Source organism: Monodon monoceros, unplaced genomic scaffold, assembly GCF_005190385.1.
Source record: "Monodon monoceros isolate NGI ecotype Baffin Bay Population unplaced genomic scaffold, NGI_Narwhal_1 Super_Scaffold_20, whole genome shotgun sequence".
In the NCBI taxonomy this organism is placed as follows: domain Eukaryota; kingdom Metazoa; phylum Chordata; class Mammalia; order Artiodactyla; family Monodontidae; genus Monodon; species Monodon monoceros.
This window is the reverse complement of record NW_021703777.1, coordinates 2813071-2826387: the sequence shown is the minus strand read 5'-3', so window position 1 is coordinate 2826387 and position 13317 is coordinate 2813071. Positions and strand designations below refer to the sequence as shown.

Genomic DNA, 13317 nt, shown 5'->3' with positions numbered 1-13317 from the left:
TAGATAATACTGCTATATTTAGATTCCAAGATGTTATCACGAGATGGAACTTCACAGATCCAGACGAACTACTTTGGAGCGCATAACCATATACTTGACAAAACCTTCTCATTTCTAGCCTCTACAGCAAAGTAGAAAGATGGCCGAGTTTAAACAGAACACAGCGGCTGTTTTCTGTCTAGCAGCCTAAAGGCTAACGCATTAAAATTCAAAGAAGAATTACATGGTGGGTGGCAGAACAAATGTTTTCTTCCCTAAGGCCTTCGAGACAGATTCTCCCAGAATCGGAGTCACTCTTTACAGCTGTTCAGTACGACACGATTCAGGCATCACCTCCTCCTCCAAATCCGCCACCACACAAACCCAACCCTTTCTCTGGCTTAGACACATAGGGTGACGAGAAAAACAGGAAGGCACTGCTGGCGCCACACTTGGTTTGGCTTTGAAACCATGTGCGTGTCTCACCTTACGTAAGACATATAAGATGTGCACCTCATATCTGAGTTCTTATTTATAAAATAAATGTATTTAAATATAAAATGAAAAACAAACACCCTAAATATGTACCCAGTTGATGGTTTAACCCACAGGGAGGAAATATTCCCAGGGATTGTAAAGCACAGTGATTTGAGTACAAATCTAAGGACAGAAAGAGCTGCAGAAAGCTTGGTGGGCGTGTTAGCTGTGCGAGTCTGACTCTGCTGTGCGCGTGTCGTGTGTGAAAGCAAATGGACAGCAACGTGGGGTTCTTATTTAATCATTCCTGCTGTGGTTGAGGCCAGGATTCTTGGAGTGGGAAAGAGGAAAGACAGATGTTAAGATAAAGCAAACCCTGAATTTGACTGGGATTATATATGTACACATATGTATGATGATGGATGTTTACGTACATCTGGTTCATAGTTCGACTCACTATAAAGGCCTAGATGTAGAAATCAACTCAGTAGCCGTGAGCTCCCCTAGTGCTCAGATTCTGCTCTTCAAGCACCTTTTCCACTAAAAGGAACCGGAGCTGCTCGGATCTGGAGAGGAAATGGAAAACATGAGCCTGGCACATCATGCTGTACCAGATAAGGAAGCTCTCCAGGACTACTGCAGTCCTGTCTGAGGGACTTGGAAGCCAAGCTTGCAGAGACTCCCACTGGCCAAACATAGGACAACTTGAGGGAAAGGTAATAACTGCAGTGGATTAACATACATCACACCTTCATACACACAGACGTGAACATCCATGAGTTCACAGTGTCAGTTAAAAAGCCTCAACAGACTGATCACATTGGAGGATTCCAATGACCAACCTATTATTTTGAAAATGAGTAAATAAACGAAAAGGATCAAATATTAATTCTGCCTTTCTAATACAAACTGTACCACTGCAAACCAAAGAGAAGATGAATCAACTTAAAAAAAAAAGAAAAAAAAGGAATCTAGCTAATACATAAAGAAGTAACAACAGAATTAGGCTATCACCACTTTGCAAACTCAAGTGAATGAACCTAGATATTGATCATGAGCGACTGCCAAACCCACAAAAAGACAAACGATCCGATATTATATATATACATCTTGATGGAAGGGCACACAACTACCTGGAAAGTTATTATGGACTGACTTGTTCACTCCCGAAATTCCTGTGTTGAAGTCCTAACCCCCCAGTACCTCAGAATGTGACTGCATTTGGAGAAAGTGTCTTCCAAGAGGTGATTAAATTAAAATGAGGTCATTAGGTTGGCCCTAATCCAATCTGACTGGTGTCTTTATAAGAAGAGGAGGTTTGAACACAGACACACACAGAGAAAAGACCATGTGAAGACACAGGGAGAAGACAGCCGTCCACACACCAAGGAGAGCGGCCTCGGGAGAAACCAGCCCTGCTGACCCCTAGATCTCGGACTTCCAGCCTCTGTAATGGCGGATGCTACATTTCTGCTCTTCAACTGCCTGTCTGCAGCACTGTGTGTTGGCAACCCTAGCAAACTAACGCGGTGGTCTTGCCCCCAAAACCCAGCCTGACTTAGATCAAGCCTCTAAATCCAACCAACACTGTATAGGAAATAAGATGATGGCGGAAAATGTTAAATGACGACTTGGAGAGGTCAGATGTGGGAAATTTCATAGGACAAATGGAAACACCATTTTTGTAGAAATTGTGTTTCTTCAACAAATAGTGAGAAGGAGAAAGACAAGGAGGAAGAGGAGGGGGAGGTAGAGGAGAATAGAGATGGAGAGAACCTATGAACTAAAGGAAACTTGAAAGCCTTAAGCAATTACAGGTGTGAAGCTTACATGTCTTCTGTTTCTAACAAACAGGCTGATAAAAAAGTCATAACATTGATGAGCTAGCCAGAATCTTGAATGCTGAATATTTGGTGAAAGTATTATAATTTTAGGAGAAATAATGGCATTGTGATGATGTTAGCAAAAATAGTTTTTATATCTTTGAGAGTCGATGTCTTGGCGGAGGGAGGATTAGTAAGTAAGATAGAGATTCAATAAGACTGGCTATAAATTGATAGCGTTTGAAGATGGTGATGGGTCCTTGAGGCTCTTTGAACCATTTTGTCTAATTTTCTATATCCTTAGATTCCAAAGGAACTAAGATGAAATTCTATCAACTTTATCCTTAGTTAATGAAGGTCAGGCTTCACCATCTGGATAGATAAGCATGTCCAAAGCTAAATTGAGTCAATACTGTTATATTCTCCCTACCAGCCTTCCCCAGGATTGCTGCCACACAGCTGAAATACATGTTGCTGCCCTTTCTTCCCCTTGTGGTTTTCTGATCTGGATGCAAAAAAAGCAAGTGTCACCCAGCAAGCACCAGCATGGAGAGATGCCCCGTGCTGCTGAAACTGGCAGGACTTCCTGGATGTCCTACAAAAAATCGCCCACATCTCCAGCAACATCAGGAATTCCATTCAACATTCCTCACAGGTGACCCCAGACAGTCTAACATGCTGCATTGCTGAAAGCTTTTGGACAGCTGCCTCTGAGTGAGCACAAGTGATAGTCACTTCATATAAATCATTTAAAATACTGAACGAAAATCAGTAAACAACTCTGTGTAGGTCCACGTTGTGGAACAACTCTTGGCAACAAGAACCTTGTGGAGTGTGTCATTAGGCACAGGAAGACAGCATGTTTGATTTCGACGGCATGACCCGGGTGACTGGAAGCCCAGCTGACATCCATAAGTGCAACCAGCCGTGAGCTCCACATTCTGGAGCTCGGGGAAGACAAGCTGGCAAAGCAATGAAGAAGTGTTTGTCCGCTGAGGGTCATGCAAGACCTCTCTTGTTCCAATAAATTCTTTACTCCAGCCGAGTGGTAGAATATTTAACAAGTCTTTCAAATAAAGTGGTTGTGTTTCCTATGGAATAAAAGCAATAAATCAAATCAAAATAATCACAATTTGAGGTCTGAAGCATATGGTGTGTGTAATTTTACAGAACTGCACAGCCTTAGATGCTCTCCTCCTTGAAGAGAGCCCAAGAGAGTGGGTTTTTTTCTACTTAAAGGAAAAATAAATATTCTTACATTTAGTTATCTCTTTCTGTCTTTTGAAAATAGCATTCAAGCAATGTTCTTGTGTCTGAAATAGTTAATGGTGGACGGTGGCAATTTGGGGATGCATCGCTTGTGTTTTCCCCAATATTTCTTTGGGAAGCAATTTCATTTTCATCCTTGAGGTGGTATGTCTCATGCTAATGTGAATCACACAGTTTTGTTTATAAATATAAATAATTCTATCTACTTTGCAAAATAGTTTGTGCCCATAGATATGCAGACCCATTTAATAAGTTTGTTTTCAAATTGTTAATGGTGTAAAACTGATCGTAGGCATTTTTGTTATTTGGGCAAGGAGAGAACTACTAAACAAGAGTAAAAGATTCAAACAGGCATAAAAATGTTCTCCTGGGCTTCCCTGGTGGTGCAGTGGTTGAGAGTCCGCCTGCCGATGCAGGGGACACGGGTTCGTGCCCCGGTCCGGGAAGATCCCACATGCCGCGGAGCGGCTGGGCCCGTGAGCCATGGCCACTGAGCCTGCGCGTCCGGAGCCTGTGCTCCGCAACGGGAGAGGCCACAACAGTGAGAGGCCCGCGTACCGGAAAAAAAAAAAAAAAATGTTCTTCTGCATTTCATCATGAATGATTAACACTGGAAGTTTATTGCAATCAAATAACTTCTTAGTAGCTGTTGACAGGTACAGAGGTAAATAAGCAATTGTGGATTCATGCACTGATGTTTTGGTCCCGTGCCATGTGTCTTTCTTACATACGCTGTTAGCCTTCTGCGTGGTCTCCAGGGACCTGGGACACGGATGAGCACATACTAATCTCTGTTCAAAAAACTCGGGTTCAGACTCTTGTTGTCTGAAGACTTGACCAGTCATGCAGGCGGCTTCTGCATCTTTGAGGCTGTACATCTCCACACATTGTCCTAATCACTCAGTTACATTTAACCTTGGACCTTTATTGTAAACTGGTTAAGTTATCACTCAGAGGTAGAACCTTGATTTTCCCAGCATCTTGAAGACTGCACATTAAAGAAGGAAGGTCGGCATCTTGTAGACAAGTCTTTATAGGCAGCTTTGGGTATGAATTACTAAGAATTAGCTTTTTTTTGCTGTATGCGGGCTTCTCACTGTTGCGGCCTCTCCCGTCGCGGAGCACAGGCTCCGGATGCGCAGGCTCAGCGGCCATGGCTCACGGGCCCAGCCGCTCCGCGGCCTGTGGGATCTTCCCGGACCGGGGCACGAACCCGTGTCCCCTGCATCGGCAGGCGGACTCTCAACCACTGCGCCACCAGGGAAGCCCAAGAATTAGCTTTTTAAATAAGTCTCTTTCTCTTTCCACTCAACAAGAATCTCCTGGGCAACAAACAACCTAGGATAAATTCCAGTTGCATTAAAACTTACATTTTAAAAATTGCTAAATATAGTCGTGCACTCACTTTGTCCAAACATGAAACATCAAGATAATTTCATGCTTTTTAATCATCTCCATGACAGCTGCTGATCCAGGATCAAGTAATTGTTACCTGAGAATTAAGACGGTGTCTTTTGAAAGTAAGATGCAACGTCCTCACGTATGATTCTCTAGGGCATCACGTATGAGATTCTCTAGGGCAGGGAGAGAAGGAAGGTCAATGGGTAAGAAATGAGGTCTGACTTAACTAAATGATGACACAGCTAACACCGACCTGCAGCCGCCCCAATCTTCCCAGGTCCGCCTCTGTGGCACCACCCCTCCAAGATAAGTTCTCTTGAGAAGGCTCAGGGGATGATGCTTTATATGACCTCCTCCGACTGTGTGCTCGGGAGGAACCCTGGTCTCTGGCTGTTGTCTCTGAAATCACTGGACATATGTGGCTGCCAGTGTCAGCAGTAACACCCACTCCATCAATGCAGAAGGCCAGTTCAGAAGAGAAAAACACAGTTTTAAACATCATGAAAGCCCTAATTGTATCCTTGGCAAGATTCTGACTTTAGGTGTGGACTATACCGTAAATGCAGAGATCTTTTAAAAACTGGGGTCTTATTTTCCTGCAAATGTTCTATAGAAGGCCTGTTCTCCAAGAAAGCAAGGATCCTGCCAAATGGTTTCGGAATGTGTTTCTCAAAAGTTTCCATTGAGCCATCGATGGCTTTTGAGTACTTCCGGAAATGGAAAGAGCAGAAATCAATGACCCTGCCAGAAAGCAAACATTTAGGGGACCTAGCTTGCTGGGGAAATAAGTAGTGGTGCGTTTAAGTCGCTATACGGATACAGCCCCAGGCCTCTTCACAGGCTAGAAATGCACAGGGTTACATCACTTCACAATGCTGCAAGGAGAATGCTGAGCCCAGCAGGGAAGTTTCCACGTCTTTCTCTATTGAAACTCTAGTGAGTAACTGTCGCCAGGTATGTATAAGGCAACCAGACTGACTCACTGGGGCTTAAACAGTCGGCGATTTGTTTCCTGAACTTTGGAATCCAAAAGACAGTCATTTTACCACTTATTAGAACAATCTTCACTCAACCAGAGGGAACCCAGATGTCCAAACAGTAGAAAAAGCTTTGCTCCTGGACAAGACTGTTGGGTCATGAATCCAGGTGGCTGCCCTGGAGTCTCCTGCGGGCCCAGCTCACACAAAAAGGTGGGAACCCAGAAGACCAAGCAGAGCACTGCCCTCGAAGGGCTGCTCTTCAGCCACCCGGAGTATGTTTTCTGGCACAAGTGTCAACATCAAAGTTCAGTTTGTCCCATCGGTTTTAGACTGTTATATAAGCAAGTCCCAGCCAGTCATTTCCTAACTCGGTGCTGGAGTCTATTTTATCTTCTGACCTTATTTCTCTGTTGTCCAGTCTGCTAGGAAAATTTTGATCATTTTCCGAACAACCAACAGTTTTTAAGCAACATTTAGACATCTTTTATTATAAAAAAAAAATTACATGCTCACAGTTTAAAAAATTCAACTAGCAAAAGAGAGTGTGAACTTGAACACAATCCCACCTCTCTGCAAACCCTCCAACCCATGCAGTCACAGGCTCTCTGCCTTGAGGTAACAACTGACCATCTTTGGGTACCTTGAGAGAAGCAAGCAAACTCGACTGGAAACGTGTTCTATGTCAGGAACTCTGCTAGACACTGAAGACCCAAAAAAGTACGACAGGGTTCCTTCCCTTTCAGCAAGACGCCAAGTAAAGTAGGAGTGAACAATGTGTAAACAGTGTTGAAGGTCAGATAGCCAATCAGGAATGTTCTGTAGGAGGGGTAGCTTGAGCTGCATTTTTAAGGCTGGGTGGGAAATCAAAAGGTGAGCCTGGAGGTGGAACCAGGGAAGCAATCCCATCCATAAGGAAAAGTCTGTCATACAGAGTGAAGTAAGAAAGAAAAAAACAAATACCATATGCTAACACACATATATATGGAATCAAAAAAAAAAAAAAAGGTTCTGAAGAACCTAGGGGCAGGACAGGAATAGAGACGCAGACGTAGAGAATGGACTTGAGGACACAGGGAGGGGGAAGGGTAAGCTGGGACGAAGTGAGAGAGTGGCATGGACATATATATACACTACCAAATGTAAAATAGATAGCTAGTGGGAAGCAGCCGCATAGCACAGGGAGATCAGCTCAGTGCTTTGTGACCACCTAGAGGGGTGGGATAGGGAGGGTGGGAGGGAGACGCAAGAGGGAGGAGATATGGGGATATACGTATACCTGTAGCTGATTCACTTTGTTATACAGCAGAAACTAACACACCATTGTAAAGCAATTATACTCCAATAAAGCTGTTAAAAAAATATAAATGGAACTAATAGATGTGTTTGGTTAGAAAATTCAGACAGTACACAAAGGAGTAAAATGAACAGCTTAATCTCGCTTCACCCCACCCCCGTCAATTTCTTTCCTTTAAGTTTTGTATGTATCCTACTTGTGAAAAAATATGAGTATCCCAACCTATTATATGTATGAATCTTTTATTATTTACATAAAAGCAATCATACCATTAAAAAAAAAAAAAGGCTCGGAGGAGTGAGCCTTTCTGGTGTGCAGAGGGAAGACTGTTGCGTGGCTGAAGCACAGGGCGCTGGTTTGGGGTGTGACAGGAGGTGAGACTGGGATGCAGTACGGGGGCCGGATGGTGCAGTGTTTCGAATTCCCGACGAAGGTTTTGTGCTTAGTTCTGTAGGCGACGAAGCGTTGTTTCAAATTTTTAAGTAAGGAAGCGATATAATTAAACCTCTGTGATAGAAAGAATACATGGCACGTAGTAGCTGTTGAAAACTGTTCGCTGAGCGGGCAGAGCAGAGAAAGGAAAGCCCGAAGAAGAAAGGCACGTTAAGTAAAATTGGAATAATCACACCGACAGGAGCCCGAGTGAGAGACAGGGATGGTGAGGTCGTTTAGAGAAAGGTTCCACGAGGCTTGGCAACCAACAAAATGTGGGTGGGTGGAGGAGATGTGAAAGTCCAAGGCAGTTCTAGTGTGCCTCTCTGGGGGTGGCTGGGGAAACGGTTATGGCATTGAACGAAAAAGGGAATGCAGGAAGAAGAGGGTCTATTTGGGGGAAGAGAGAAAACGGGGAGATGGCAAGATGAGTTGAGAGGCAGCATCCTATAATTAAAATACAAATGGCCAACATTTTATTGAATTTTTACTATGGGCCAGATACTAAGTGCTTTCTAGGTATTGACTCATTTCGTCCTTATAAAGAGTAGGTATTACAATATGATCCCCATTTTACAGCTGAGGTAATTATATACGTTTAGAATCAGACAACTCTTGAGTGCAGTTCCCAGCTCTACTGCTTTTTAACTGTTTGATCTTGGATAAATTACTTAGTCTAACTTCAGAGGTAAAAAGCAGGAAATGACATCTATCACGTTGGACTATAATAAAGATTAGAGAGAGGTAATACATATCAAGCATCTAGCATAGTGTCTGGAACCTCATGTATCTCAATGAATGCTAGAAACAGTTATCATTATTAGTAATGAGATTCCTGGTACTAGGTTCAGTGAGAAGCTGGGGATTTGTACTCAGATTTTTAGAGCTGAAAGTAAAAAATTTACACATAAGTATATTGTTGGTTGGATCATCAGATAGAAAGGCTATTTCCCGATTTGGAGATGGGTGGTTGTATATTGGGAGATGAGAATCAAGGATGGAATCCTGGGGAATACCAGTGATAAAGGAGCCAAAAGAATAAAAGATTATTCCAGAAGAAAAGTAGAGGAAGTAATATGAGAAGTAAGAGGAGAGACAGAAAGAAAAGAGCTTTGAAAGCCCAGTAGAAAGCCAGGAGGAGGACAGTGTCCACAATCACGAATGCTTCTTGGAAGTCTTACTAGAAAGTCTGAAAAGAGGTGACTTGATCTCAGGAAGGAGGCTGCTGTCAGCTGGGGTCAGAACCATCACGATGAAGTAAAAGCAACACCAAGCAGCATTTGGAGCAGGGGCAAATGGAGTGAAAACAGAAGGCACAGACGATTTTTCCTTAAATAGTGAGTCTTTGTTTCATTGTAAAAGAATTCAGTTTGGAAACCACTTCAGGAATGGTGCAGTAAGGACCTCCAAAAATATATTTCCTCCATAAAAGAAATAAGAACAGTGGCAAAAATTGTCAAAATCACCTTTTTCAAAACATTGGAAATGAATGCACAAATGCTTTCAGTAATCCATGGAGCACGTATTTAAGAAAAATGGCTAAATCTTAGAAACACGATCTGTGTGACATTTTAAATTTAAATTAAAATTGCTCTATTCCCATCCTCTCTTTCCAGCTTCAAGGTAGCCTTGAAAAAACCAATAGCCTCACAACCATGGTAGCTGTGAAAACTAGCAGCTGACCAGTCACTGAAGGGGAAACACAAGTTTGAAGCGCCTTGAAAAGCTTCCTACTTAGAGAAATGTTATATTTGATTTTGTGTCTGTGTGTGTGTAACTGGCTGGGTTCAAATCCCAACTCCAGCTCTTTATTTTTTTTAACTTTAATTTTTAAATTTTTATACAATTTAAAAAGTTAATTTCCATGTACAGTTATTACAAAATATTGGCCATATTCTCTGTGTCGAACGTACACCCTTGAGCCCACCTTACACCTAATAGTTTGTACCTCCCACTCCCCCCCTACCTCTGTATTGCCTCTTCCCTTTCTCCCCACTGGTAACCACTAGTTTGTTCTCTATATCTGTGAGTCTCCTTCTTTCTTGTTATATTCACTAATTTCTTATATATTTTAGATTCCACGTATAAGTGATACCAGATAGTATTTGTCTTTGTCTGACTTATTTCACTGAGCATAATGCCCTCCAAGTCCATCCATGTTGTCACAAATGGCAAAATTTCGTTCTTTTTTATGGCTGAGTAATATTCCATTGTATATATGTACCACATCTTAATCCATTCACCTATCAGTGGACACTTAGGTTGCTTCCATACCTTGACTATTGTAAACAATGCTGCTATGAACACTGGGGTGCATGTATCTTTTTGAATCATAGTTTTCTCCAGATATATGCCCAGGAGTGGAACTGCTGAGTCCTATGGTAGCTCTATTTTTCGTTTTTTGAGGAACCTCCATACTGTTTTGCATAGTGGCTGCACCAATTTACATTCCCACCAACAGTGTACCAGTGTTCCCTTTGCTCCACATCCTTGCCAACATTTGTTATTTGTGTTCTTTTTTTAACATCTTTATTAGCGTGTTCTTTTTAATCATGGCCATTCTGACAGGTGTGAGGTGATATTTCATTGTGGTTTTGATTTGCATTTCCCTGATGATTAGAGATGTTGACCATATTTTCATATATCTTTTGACCATCTGCATTTCCTCTTTAGAAAAATGTCTATTCAGGTCTTCTGCCCGTTTTTTAATCAGGTTGTTTGTTTTTTGATGTTGAGTTGTATGAGCTGTTTATATATGATGGATATTAATCCCTTATTGGTCATATCACGTGCAGATATTTTCTCCCATTCAGTAGATTATCTTTTTGTTTTGTTTCATTATTTGATCTGTCTTGAAAATCCCTGGAAAATCTCCATTCTCAGGGCTTGTCATTATTTGACCTGACTCTGTATGAACATCTCTATCTCACAAGCACCCGTCAAAAACAACAATCATTTAATATCACAGTCGCCTGGGGGGAGGAGGGCAATACAAGTTGGTGCAAACAAGAAGCTGACCAAAAATCTTTAAGGAAAAAACTGGGAAATGACATGTCTCTAGAGGATTTCAAAAAGCTCTAACATAGGCCTAGAAATCTAGAAGGCTGTGCACACGTGCAGTGCTGTGCACATGCCCAGGCAAGGCCCCAGAAGGTCCTAATCTCTGACCTTTGGCTGACCTTGAAGCTCCATGAAAGCAGGAAACGAAGGCTAAGGCAGAGTTGTAAACTGTCTGCTGGGGCATTGAAGGTATGCCTAGACACAAACAAAGACCAGAAAACACATGGATTTGAGGCATTTCAGGAGATTTCTGTCCAATCATTAGCTGACCACTAAGCTAACCAAGCAGAAAATTCAGGGGGCACACATGACAGACTTTAAACAATTAGTCCAGGAAAGTAAACAACAGCAACATCACCACCACCACCACCAAAAACAAACAAACAAAAAGCAACAACAAAGAGAAAAACAAAACAAAACAAGCAGGAACAACAAGCCCTGGGGAGAGGGAGAAAATCTCACTTCCAGAATTGGCACAGTGTATTATTTCAGATGTCAATTTATCAACAGAAACATTATGAGGAACAGGAACAGGAAAGTATGGCTGATACACAGGGAAAGGAAGCGATCAATAGAAAGTGTCTCCGAGGAAGCACGGGTATATTTAGCTGACAGAGACTTTAAGTCAGCTGATTCAAATAGGCTCAAAATACTAAGGGACACTGCTTCCGTAGGTGGTTAGACTGTGCCAGAGGACAGAACAGAACGTGAGTGTGGCCAAAGTTAACAGGCAGGTAAATGCCAGCCAGGGAAGAGGCCAGTGCATGACTCAAGGCCACTGAGAGCAGACAACAGGCATGCAGGCTCCAATGGTACATTGTGTACCTACCTCAAGAGGAGAGAGTACACAAGATCCACCTCCTGGAGGTGTGGCAGACCCCCATGGCTCGTGGGTCCACTTGGCAGCTGCAGTGGGCAGCATGGCTGCATTCGCCTCACTTTGTGCCAACTCTTACCCCTTAGAGTCTGAAATACACAAAGTTGGAGGTGTACCTGTGGGCCATTTACGCATGCATGGCTAAGCGGTTCTGAGAAAGTTTACATGTGCTCCAGATAAAGGGAACAGGTACGTACTGACTGCGCTCTGAGCTCTTTTCATGCAGTGTGGCTTGTGAGCTTGCCAGCATGTCCTGTACTGAGCACAGAGAGCTTCTTGGGAACAGAAGGGAAGGCATGGACTGAACTTGGACCCTCCCCTCACAGAAACCATGTCTGAAATATTAAAGGAAAGTATGAGAACAAGGTCCTGACAAACAGAATATCAATAAAGAGATAGAAATCATACATATAAAAAAATAGAAATTCTGGAGTTGAAAAGTACACTAACTGAAATGAAAAACTCACAATGGGAGCTTAATAGCAGGTTTGAGCTATCAGAAAAGAATCAGTGTACTTAAATATAGATCAACTGCGATTATACATTCTGAGAAATGGAAAGAAAAAAGAATTTTTAAGAAATGCACAAGGAACAGAGCTCTGAGACTGTGTACCAACATAGCATGATGGGAATCCCAGAAGGAAAAGAGGAAGAGAGGAATGGGCAGAAGGGATATTTGAAATAATGGCCAGAAGCATCCCAAATTTGATGAAAAACAGTAACTGACACATTCAAGAAGCTCAACAAACTCCAAGTAAGATAAACTCAGAGACCCACACTTAGATACATCATAGTCAGACTGTCAAATGGCAAAGACAAAGAGAGAATCTTGAAAGCAGCAGAAGAAAAATGAGTCATTGTATACAAGGGATCTTCAAGATTAACAGCTAAATTCTCAGCAGAAATAATGAAAGCCAGAAAGCAGTGGAATGATATATTCAATGTGCTGAAAGAAAAACAAGTTAACCAAAAAATTCTATATCCAGCAAAACTATCCTTCAAAAATGAAGGAGAAATTAAGACATTACAGATAAAAACTGAGAGAATTTTGTCCCTAGCAGACCTGCCCTACACTAAATGCTAAAGGGAGTCCTTCAGGTTGAAACGAAAGGACAATAAACAGTAACTCAAATGCACAAAATAATTAACAAGCCAGTGGTAAAGGTAACTGCATAGGTAAATTTAAAAGTCAGCATTAATGGGGCTTCCCTGGCGGCGCAGTGGTTGAGAGTCCGCCTGCCGATGCAGGGGACACGGGTTCGTGCCCCGGTCTGGGAAGATCCCACATGCCGCGGAGCGGCTGGGCCCGTGAGCCATAGCCGCTGAGCCTGCGCGTCCGGAGCCTGTGCTCCGCAACGGGAGAGGCCACAGCAGTGAGAGGCCCACGTACCGCAAAAAAAAAAAAAAAAAAAAAAAAAGTCAGCATTAATGTATTTTGGTTTTTAACTCTTTTTTTTCCCTATGATTTAAAAGACAACTGCATAAAATTATGCAGCAAAAGATATGAATAGACAGCTTTCCAAAAATGCACGAGTGGTCAGTAAACCCATGAAAAGACGTTTAACATAATTAGTTATTAGAGAAATGCAGATGGAAACCACATGAGATACTGCTTCACACTTGGATGGTAAAATAAAAAAGGCAATAACAAGCGTTGATGAGGATGTGTAGAAATTAGAACCCTCCTACGTTGCTGGTGTTAGTGTAAAATGGTGAAGCTGTTAT

The 13317-nt window shown here is 42.3% G+C and overlaps 1 protein-coding gene across 1 annotated transcript in view; it reads left to right on the top strand.

Annotated features, from left to right (window-relative positions):
• Positions 1 to 13317, top strand: part of CUNH4orf45 (chromosome unknown C4orf45 homolog) — a 142993-nt gene that overhangs the window by 128259 nt on the left and 1417 nt on the right. The gene's annotated exons all lie outside the window — the stretch shown is intronic.